Raw genomic sequence first — 12,115 nt, 5'->3', positions numbered from 1 at the left:
GCATCTCCCTGCGTCTTTACGTATACCCAGTCAGTGACGGCTCTGGTCACGTGATGCCTTAATATGGGCTTATCCATATATGTTCATCCACATCACTAATGTGATGCCCGCACTGTTGCGGAGCTGGTACTTACGACGGGCACTTATTGTTTTATCAGTACTGCGTACCTGACTCTACCGGCCTACTTTCAACACTAGTACAATATGTGCTTCACTACGAGTGAGTGGGGAATATTGGCATCACACAGTCACTGTTGAATATGCCATTCAATCCATTTTGAAAATAGTAATGCAATGTGGTTTTGTTTTGTTTGCTTTTTGCAGTAATGAAGAATGGAAAAGTTATATTAAAATTAAATTGGAGGGGGACTAGATTCAGCATTTCATCATGAACTCTGCACTTGTGAGAATTTAACTTCTTGAATACCCTGACAGGTACACGCAACATTAAGACTATAATCTGCTGTGCAAGCTTTCGTGCTATACCTCCCCCTCAGGTTTTGATTTATACATTTGCTCCCTCAATTCATGTCCTCTAATATTTGAAAGCTCTCTCCTAGCATTTTCTCTTTACCACAGAACGTTATCCCAATGTAACCTCTCTCTTGTTCTTTCTGCTTGCTGTTTCCTCACTCCTCTGTTAAACTTTTCTAATTTCTCTAACTTCCACACTCCTGCTTTTATCCACATGTTCTCCTCTTTCCTTCCCCTACCTTTGCATGTGTCTACACACTGCACCATTTGTACAGACCTCTATTGCAGCTATTTCTGCACTGCTCAATGAAAAGCACTCTTTAATATCCTATTCTCTGTGCCCCCTCTCTCTGCGCCCCCTCTTTTGGCGCCTCCTCTCTCTGCGCCCCCTCTCTCTGCGCCTATCTGTCTCATTCTCTCTACGTCCCTCTCTCTCTACATAGAGCTATCTCTGTCTCTCTCTACACCTATCTCTGTGTCTCCTTCTATGTTTGCTGATGTGTGGGATATCTCTTATAATCTTGAACCTGCTCATATACACATCGGGCCTCCCTGCCTCTGCCTCCCTGCTAAGAGTGTTAACCTATCTAATGTAATCCACATTCCTTTCCTTACTTTTCTCTTCCCTTCTCCTATGCCCTCTGGAATGTCCGTTCTCTGACTAACAAGGCTCTAGTTGTACATGACCTCTTCTGCTCTCATCATTCACAATCAGTCATTCCCCTCACCCCATCTAACCTGTCCCACTGATTTGCCTCTGCTTAATTAAACTCTCCTCTGACATCTACTCTAACCTCTCTGCTCTCTCTCTCTTTCCGCTTAAACTAACAATCTTATTAACTCTTACAATGCTATCCTCCTATCTATATGCCCCCTCTAGGCTCTGACACACTTGTCCCTCTAGCCCACACCCTTGGCTAAATTCCCAAACATGTTCATCACACTTCCACTCGCTGTTCTTAATGCCTATGAAGGAAATCACACAATTGATATTTGATTTTTCTACAGTAAAAATGTCTCCAGTCCTGTATAAAGCTGCTCTCTGGGGCCAAACCACACTACTTTTTTTTCACATTCATCAACACTCAAATTTAATTTACGCTGTCTTTTTTTCCCTGTATTTGACTCCCTCCACTAACCTTCTCCTCACACTTGCCATCCTTCCTTCACTTCTCCTCAAGCATTTGACTACTTCAGAGGCAAGGTGGATGCCACCCACAAGGAGATTCCTTCTGTCCCTTCCCCCTTCTCTCCTTCTACCTAATTCTCCTTCTGCATTTGACTCCTTTTCTTCTCTTACAGAGCTGGAAGCTAATCATCTTCTCTTCTCCCTCTACCACATGCCCTCTAGATCGTATCCCCTCACACCTTACTGCATCTCTTAGTCCCCACTCTCACCCACATCTTCAATTCCTCCCTATTCTCTGGCTCTTTACCCTCTTACTTTAAGCCTGTAGTGGTCACCCTTTTCTCAGAAACAACCTACACCCTATGTACCTTACTAACTACCGCCCTGTATCCCTCCTGCTGTTTGTCTCCTAATTGCTAGAATGTCAACATTCTTAAATCACATGCCCTCCTGGATCCTTTACAACCTGCCTTTCGTACAGCTCGTTCTACAGACTGTGCTTAAAGCAAATTCCCAAGGTCACTTTTCCCTACTAATCCTACTTGATCTATCTGCTGCGTTTGATGCTCTCAATCACTCTCCTCCTTCATATTCTAAACTCTCTCTTGGTATCCGTAACACAGTTCTATCCTGGTTTTCATCATAACTTTCCTGTCACACATTCTCCATCTCTGTTGCTAACATGTCTTCGTCTTCTATTGATCTGTCTGTGGGTATACATCAGGGCTCTGTTCTGAGATCTCTCTTTCTCTCTACATACTATCATTTGGTGACCTCATCAACTCTTTGTGACAATCCTATAAATAACAAATACAAATATCAGGTCATGGGAATAAGTGATTTGGACATAAAAGTAACATTTCGGAAGTGTGGACAACTAATACATCTTGTAGATTGCCTTTACAGTGTGATGTCATTGATTCAGTAGAGTGTGTGCAGACCAGGACTGCAGTACAGTGTCACTCACATGGATGACTTGCGTGGTAGAAGCTCAAGAACAAGGATGTCAAACTCCAGTCCTCGAGGGCAGCAAACAGGCCAGGTTTTCAGGATATCCCTACTGAAAACCTGGCCTGTTTGGGACCCTCGAGGACTGGAGTTTGACATGCATGCTCTAGAAGGAGCACAGCTGTGGGTGGGAGGTGGATTTGCTTTGCATCAAATCGTTTGGAGCAAGGTTTATTGTATGTATTATCATAATAACAATGCAATGCTTAACTTTTATTTCAGGAGGGATGACTGCAGAACAGAAGTGAATATTGAAGCCATGTGTTCCTTTTCTTGCAAAAGAGAAAATTTGAAGGACAGTTGAAGAGAAGGAAAATTACTACACAGAGACAGATAAGCAATGTGTATATTTCTCATTTACCATTTAGTATTTGTCGTTTTATTGACTCCACACAATCCGGCTGCTACGGGTTTCACATTGAATATTTTCATCTCTACTCTACCCCTTCCTGTGATCTGAACCATGCAAGTTTTCGTTGATTCAATACATCATGAGTAGAGGGTGGCTACAGTATGAAGTAAAGACCCAAGGACCACATCTACTACCATTCATAACAAGAACATGTGCAGTAGCGCACAGCTGCAGTTCTATGTGATTGTTATGAAAGGTTGAGGTGGTTCAATTCTATGAATCTGGAGTGGGATGGATCCTGTTTGCATCATATGGTTTCATCTAGGCCAGTAGATTATATAACTCTCAGTACAGGTTACACATGGCATCAGTATTAGTGATTTAAAGAGGAGGAAAGCTTCAATGTGGAGAACAAAGCCAAGTAATGTTGAAGTTACTCCTTTTACCATTTACTTGGTCAGTCTGTACTGTCTACTCTCCACACAGCTGCTAAGGATCTTCCATTTTAAATACTTTCACCTCCTATTCTGCACTGCTTTGCTGCCCATTATTCAGAGATGCGTTCCAGTCATGTTTAGCACTCTGAATCTCTCTGCAGTCATTGGTTCAGCACATCATGGGTAGAGCATGGCTACAGATACAGCAAGCTATTATTATTTTACCGGCTGATCACCCATAATATTGCATTAAAACATAGAATATCACTTAATTTCCAAAAGATTCAGTGATGCTGATAATGCAGAATCTCACAACATTTCCCATCATAATGCCATAATGCACAAGTGGGAGAAATAATCCTTGCTATATCTGTACATTGTGTGACGTATTACCTCAATGACCAATGAGAGCAAGTACATCTTCTGTATAGAGCGGCTGTGTTATGATGCAGTTATTGATAATCATTGACATAATCACAAGAATCTTATGCAAAGGGAATTGTCCGCAGCGAAGTGAGATTTCAGCCCCCAAACGTCTGTAATATTAATGCAATGTCTTACTTTTGTTGCAGTGAACACTGAAGAGATGGATCTACTACAACACTGTACAGGATGAGCATACGCTACAAGCAGCAAAATGATCTTGCAGTTGACAGTATGTTGTTCTGGTAATGTGCACAATTATTATTTATGGGCTACACACCACAGTGCTGGACATATTCTGTTAACTTCAACTCTACTCCTAACATGGAGATGTCTTCCTGGTGTTACTGATTCAGTACATCATATGCACAGTGTGGTTATGATATGATGGATTGATTTAATGAACCCACCAACCAATGATGACATCTGCATCATCTTCTGTAAAGTGCAGCTACAGCATGATATTATCAGCATTTGGTGCGGTATAATCAGAGGTATCTATGTGCTTTTGTGCCTGTTTTAAGTCCTCCAGCTTAACGCCCCTACACCTCCCACTACACAGGCATACTTACTTATGCATACACTGACATCTGGCATACCTACACACACCCCAGGGCCACTTCCTTCCCCTGATGTCAGGGAGAGGATGGGCATGCAGAGTGCAGTAAGTCTCCACGTTACTCTGGCCAACAGTCTTGGCCTACCTCCAGCATCTGTCACCCACAACATCTGTTCCCTCCTTGTAAAGTGCTGAACTATCTCACCTGGGTCAGTGCTATAGCTGATCACAGTGCCCGATCAGGATGTCACTGTGACAGGCAGCAGTGCAGATTGACCGGTCAATCAATGCAGTGCCGCAACATATGCACTAAATGAGATTTCCGTGCCCCCAGTCAGGTTACTCCCTGGGCAGTGACCCTGCTCACACCCTCCCCTAGTTCCACCTCTGATCACAATTATCTCTCTTGGAGAGTGTAGCAAATTGGAGTTGGGGGAATCTCACCTCTGCCATGCATGGTCACAATCTGGGCACAGGACCCAAATAGTGGGCAATGTGGCACTTCTTACAGTAGAGAATAAGTAACTTTATTCTTTACTTGTGTATTAAGGACCTTATTTGCATTAAATTCAGTCCACACGGGACCAAGACTTTCTGGCTTACTGAACAAAGTGGAATTGTTTCGTAGAGGGTGGAGAATTGTATTTTATCTGAAATTACCCCCTCTGCACAAAATACAAACAATTATACCCATACAAGTACCTTGTGGAAGTTGTTGCCCTCTATCTTCCTGTGGTCTCTCCCTGTTTCTCACCGTGCCTCCTCCCATTTCCTTGCACCTCTGCGTCTCCGCATATATCCCTATACTCAGAGCCGGCTCCGGTCAGTGACATGGGATGCCCAAATATGAGCATACCCATATATGGGCATCCATGCCACTGACCGGAGCCCGCTCTGTTGCGGATATGGAGAGAGACTGGGAGATTTACATCCCCTTATAATTCATATGGTGCATAGTACCGGCACGTATTGTTTTACCGGTACTGTGTACCTTCCTACTTTCACACTGGTACAGTATATGCTGCAGTGGGACTGAGAGGGATATATTGGTAACACATAGTCATTGTTGGGGGAATTCAATCCATTTTGAAAATAGTAATAAAATGTTTTTTACTTTTCTTTTTTTTCAGTAATGAAGAATGAAACATTTCTGTTAAAATTGAATTGGAGGTGAACTGGATTCATCATCAACTCTGCACCAGTGTGAATTGATGTTCTTTAATGTTCTGATAAGGTACATGCAACATCTCTTCCTCAACCCCTGCACCACTCTCTGCCTCTTGCCTCTCTCTCTCCACCTCCCTGCTAAGCGTATTAACCCATCTAATGTAATCCACATTCCATGTCTCACTTTACTCTTCACTTCTCACGTGCCCTCTGGAATGACTGCTCTCTGACTAACAAGGTCTATTTGTACATGACCTCTTCTGCTCTCATCATCCACCACCTCTCATTCCCCTCACCCCTGTCCTACTCGATACCTCAGCTTAATTGAACTCTCTCCTCTGACATCTACCCTTATCTCTAACCTCTCCTCACTTTCTGCTTAAACTAACTATCTTGTTAACTTTTACAATGCTATCATCTCCTCCTCCTCCTCCCTCCTCCTCCTCCCTCCTCCATCATATATATGCCCCTTCTAGGCTCTGACACACTCATCCCTCTAAGGCCATGATTATCATGGGCACATGCTTGGTCATCCACAGTGTGTGCGAGCGATGCAGAGCCGCCTCGGACCTCAGTGCAGGGATTGCTGCATACCCCCAGCATCTGTCACCCACAAACAATACACACACTAATACTCCCCACAATACACACTATAATACCTCCTCAATACTAATCTCCCCAATAATATTATAGCTCCAAACACAATATACACAACACCCTTACACAAGATACACAATCTAGTACTCTCCTCTGCACCTCTACACACAATATAATACTCCCACACACACAATATACACACTACCCTCCTACCCCCATAAAATACAACCAATAATACACACACACTTTGTGGATGTTGGGACCAGCTCCCGGCATGCACCAGTGAAAGAGAGAGGCCCGCAGAAGCTCGGAAGAACTCCCTCCATCCGTGCCTTCCTCCGTTTCACATCTTCTCCCTGTCTCTCTCCCTCCCTTTCCTTGCATCTCCCTGCGTCTTTACGTATACCCAGTCAGTGACGGCTCTGGTCACGTGATGCCTTAATATGGGCTTATCCATATATGTTCATCCACATCACTAATGTGATGCCCGCACTGTTGCGGAGCTGGTACTTACGACGGGCACTTATTGTTTTATCAGTACTGCGTACCTGACTCTACCGGCCTACTTTCAACACTAGTACAATATGTGCTTCACTACGAGTGAGTGGGGAATATTGGCATCACACAGTCACTGTTGAATATGCCATTCAATCCATTTTGAAAATAGTAATGCAATGTGGTTTTGTTTTGTTTGCTTTTTGCAGTAATGAAGAATGGAAAAGTTATATTAAAATTAAATTGGAGGGGGACTAGATTCAGCATTTCATCATGAACTCTGCACTTGTGAGAATTTAACTTCTTGAATACCCTGACAGGTACACGCAACATTAAGACTATAATCTGCTGTGCAAGCTTTCGTGCTATACCTCCCCCTCAGGTTTTGATTTATACATTTGCTCCCTCAATTCATGTCCTCTAATATTTGAAAGCTCTCTCCTAGCATTTTCTCTTTACCACAGAACGTTATCCCAATGTAACCTCTCTCTTGTTCTTTCTGCTTGCTGTTTCCTCACTCCTCTGTTAAACTTTTCTAATTTCTCTAACTTCCACACTCCTGCTTTTATCCACATGTTCTCCTCTTTCCTTCCCCTACCTTTGCATGTGTCTACACACTGCACCATTTGTACAGACCTCTATTGCAGCTATTTCTGCACTGCTCAATGAAAAGCACTCTTTAATATCCTATTCTCTGTGCCCCCTCTCTCTGCGCCCCCTCTTTTGGCGCCTCCTCTCTCTGCGCCCCCTCTCTCTGCGCCTATCTGTCTCATTCTCTCTACGTCCCTCTCTCTCTACATAGAGCTATCTCTGTCTCTCTCTACACCTATCTCTGTGTCTCCTTCTATGTTTGCTGATGTGTGGGATATCTCTTATAATCTTGAACCTGCTCATATACACATCGGGCCTCCCTGCCTCTGCCTCCCTGCTAAGAGTGTTAACCTATCTAATGTAATCCACATTCCTTTCCTTACTTTTCTCTTCCCTTCTCCTATGCCCTCTGGAATGTCCGTTCTCTGACTAACAAGGCTCTAGTTGTACATGACCTCTTCTGCTCTCATCATTCACAATCAGTCATTCCCCTCACCCCATCTAACCTGTCCCACTGATTTGCCTCTGCTTAATTAAACTCTCCTCTGACATCTACTCTAACCTCTCTGCTCTCTCTCTCTTTCCGCTTAAACTAACAATCTTATTAACTCTTACAATGCTATCCTCCTATCTATATGCCCCCTCTAGGCTCTGACACACTTGTCCCTCTAGCCCACACCCTTGGCTAAATTCCCAAACATGTTCATCACACTTCCACTCGCTGTTCTTAATGCCTATGAAGGAAATCACACAATTGATATTTGATTTTTCTACAGTAAAAATGTCTCCAGTCCTGTATAAAGCTGCTCTCTGGGGCCAAACCACACTACTTTTTTTTCACATTCATCAACACTCAAATTTAATTTACGCTGTCTTTTTTTCCCTGTATTTGACTCCCTCCACTAACCTTCTCCTCACACTTGCCATCCTTCCTTCACTTCTCCTCAAGCATTTGACTACTTCAGAGGCAAGGTGGATGCCACCCACAAGGAGATTCCTTCTGTCCCTTCCCCCTTCTCTCCTTCTACCTAATTCTCCTTCTGCATTTGACTCCTTTTCTTCTCTTACAGAGCTGGAAGCTAATCATCTTCTCTTCTCCCTCTACCACATGCCCTCTAGATCGTATCCCCTCACACCTTACTGCATCTCTTAGTCCCCACTCTCACCCACATCTTCAATTCCTCCCTATTCTCTGGCTCTTTACCCTCTTACTTTAAGCCTGTAGTGGTCACCCTTTTCTCAGAAACAACCTACACCCTATGTACCTTACTAACTACCGCCCTGTATCCCTCCTGCTGTTTGTCTCCTAATTGCTAGAATGTCAACATTCTTAAATCACATGCCCTCCTGGATCCTTTACAACCTGCCTTTCGTACAGCTCGTTCTACAGACTGTGCTTAAAGCAAATTCCCAAGGTCACTTTTCCCTACTAATCCTACTTGATCTATCTGCTGCGTTTGATGCTCTCAATCACTCTCCTCCTTCATATTCTAAACTCTCTCTTGGTATCCGTAACACAGTTCTATCCTGGTTTTCATCATAACTTTCCTGTCACACATTCTCCATCTCTGTTGCTAACATGTCTTCGTCTTCTATTGATCTGTCTGTGGGTATACATCAGGGCTCTGTTCTGAGATCTCTCTTTCTCTCTACATACTATCATTTGGTGACCTCATCAACTCTTTGTGACAATCCTATAAATAACAAATACAAATATCAGGTCATGGGAATAAGTGATTTGGACATAAAAGTAACATTTCGGAAGTGTGGACAACTAATACATCTTGTAGATTGCCTTTACAGTGTGATGTCATTGATTCAGTAGAGTGTGTGCAGACCAGGACTGCAGTACAGTGTCACTCACATGGATGACTTGCGTGGTAGAAGCTCAAGAACAAGGATGTCAAACTCCAGTCCTCGAGGGCAGCAAACAGGCCAGGTTTTCAGGATATCCCTACTGAAAACCTGGCCTGTTTGGGACCCTCGAGGACTGGAGTTTGACATGCATGCTCTAGAAGGAGCACAGCTGTGGGTGGGAGGTGGATTTGCTTTGCATCAAATCGTTTGGAGCAAGGTTTATTGTATGTATTATCATAATAACAATGCAATGCTTAACTTTTATTTCAGGAGGGATGACTGCAGAACAGAAGTGAATATTGAAGCCATGTGTTCCTTTTCTTGCAAAAGAGAAAATTTGAAGGACAGTTGAAGAGAAGGAAAATTACTACACAGAGACAGATAAGCAATGTGTATATTTCTCATTTACCATTTAGTATTTGTCGTTTTATTGACTCCACACAATCCGGCTGCTACGGGTTTCACATTGAATATTTTCATCTCTACTCTACCCCTTCCTGTGATCTGAACCATGCAAGTTTTCGTTGATTCAATACATCATGAGTAGAGGGTGGCTACAGTATGAAGTAAAGACCCAAGGACCACATCTACTACCATTCATAACAAGAACATGTGCAGTAGCGCACAGCTGCAGTTCTATGTGATTGTTATGAAAGGTTGAGGTGGTTCAATTCTATGAATCTGGAGTGGGATGGATCCTGTTTGCATCATATGGTTTCATCTAGGCCAGTAGATTATATAACTCTCAGTACAGGTTACACATGGCATCAGTATTAGTGATTTAAAGAGGAGGAAAGCTTCAATGTGGAGAACAAAGCCAAGTAATGTTGAAGTTACTCCTTTTACCATTTACTTGGTCAGTCTGTACTGTCTACTCTCCACACAGCTGCTAAGGATCTTCCATTTTAAATACTTTCACCTCCTATTCTGCACTGCTTTGCTGCCCATTATTCAGAGATGCGTTCCAGTCATGTTTAGCACTCTGAATCTCTCTGCAGTCATTGGTTCAGCACATCATGGGTAGAGCATGGCTACAGATACAGCAAGCTATTATTATTTTACCGGCTGATCACCCATAATATTGCATTAAAACATAGAATATCACTTAATTTCCAAAAGATTCAGTGATGCTGATAATGCAGAATCTCACAACATTTCCCATCATAATGCCATAATGCACAAGTGGGAGAAATAATCCTTGCTATATCTGTACATTGTGTGACGTATTACCTCAATGACCAATGAGAGCAAGTACATCTTCTGTATAGAGCGGCTGTGTTATGATGCAGTTATTGATCATCATTGACATAATCACAAGAATCTTATGCAAAGGGAAATTGTCCGCAGCGAAGTGAGATTTCAGCCCCCAAACGTCTGTAATATTAATGCAATGTCTTACTTTTGTTGCAGTGAACACTGAAGAGACGGATCTACTACAACACTGTACAGGATGAGCATACGCTACAAGCAGCAAAATGATCTTGCAGTTGACAGTATGTTGTTCTGGTAATGTGCACAATTATTATTTATGGGCTACACACCACAGTGCTGGACATATTCTGTTAACTTCAACTCTACTCCTAACATGGAGATGTCTTCCTGGTGTTACTGATTCAGTACATCATATGCACAGTGTGGTTATGATATGATGGATTGATTTAATGAACCCACCAACCAATGATGACATCTGCATCATCTTCTGTAAAGTGCAGCTACAGCATGATATTATCAGCATTTGGTGCGGTATAATCAGAGGTATCTATGTGCTTTTGTGCCTGTTTTAAGTCCTCCAGCTTAACGCCCCTACACCTCCCACTACACAAGCATACTTACTTATGCATACACTGACATCTGGCATACCTACACACACCCCAGGGCCACTTCCTTCCCCTGATGTCAGGGAGAGGATGGGCATGCAGAGTGCAGTAAGTCTCCACGTTACTCTGGCCAACAGTCTTGGCCTACCCCCAGCATCTGTCACCCACAACATCTGTTCCCTCCTTGTAAAGTGCTGAACTATCTCACCTGGGTCAGTGCTATAGCTGATCACAGTGCCCGATCAGGATGTCACTGTGACAGGCAGCAGTGCAGATTGACCGGTCAATCAATGCAGTGCCGCAACATATGCACTAAATGAGATTTCCGTGCCCCCAGTCAGGTTACTCCCTGGGCAGTGACCCTGCTCACACCCTCCCCTAGTTCCACCTCTGATCACAATTATCTCTCTTGGAGAGTGTAGCAAATTGGAGTTGGGGGAATCTCACCTCTGCCATGCATGGTCACAATCTGGGCACAGGACCCAAATAGTGGGCAATGTGGCACTTCTTACAGTAGAGAATAAGTAACTTTATTCTTTACTTGTGTATTAAGGACCTTATTTGCATTAAATTCAGTCCACATGGGACCAAGACTTTCTGGCTTACTGAACAAAGTGGAATTGTTTCGTAGAGGGTGGAGAATTGTATTTTATCTGAAATTACCCCCTCTGCACAAAATACAAACAATTATACCCATACAAGTACCTTGTGGAAGTTGTTGCCCTCTATCTTCCTGTGGTCTCTCCCTGTTTCTCACCGTGCCTCCTCCCATTTCCTTGCACCTCTGCGTCTCCGCATATATCCCTATACTCAGAGCCGGCTCCGGTCAGTGACATGGGATGCCCAAATATGAGCATACCCATATATGGGCATCCATGCCACTGACCGGAGCCCGCTCTGTTGCGGATATGGAGAGAGACTGGGAGATTTACATCCCCTTATAATTCATATGGTGCATAGTACCGGCACGTATTGTTTTACCGGTACTGTGTACCTTCCTACTTTCACACTGGTACAGTATATGCTGCAGTGGGACTGAGAGGGATATATTGGTAACACATAGTCATTGTTGGGGGAATTCAATCCATTTTGAAAATAGTAATAAAATGTTTTTTACTTTTCTTTTTTTTCAGTAATGAAGAATGAAACATTTCTGTTAAAATTGAATTGGAGGTGAACTGGATTCATCATCAACTCTGCACCAGTGTG

Source organism: Ascaphus truei, unplaced genomic scaffold (genome assembly GCF_040206685.1).
Source record: "Ascaphus truei isolate aAscTru1 unplaced genomic scaffold, aAscTru1.hap1 HAP1_SCAFFOLD_1339, whole genome shotgun sequence".
Lineage (NCBI taxonomy): Eukaryota > Metazoa > Chordata > Amphibia > Anura > Ascaphidae > Ascaphus > Ascaphus truei.
This window is presented reverse-complemented; position numbering follows the sequence as displayed.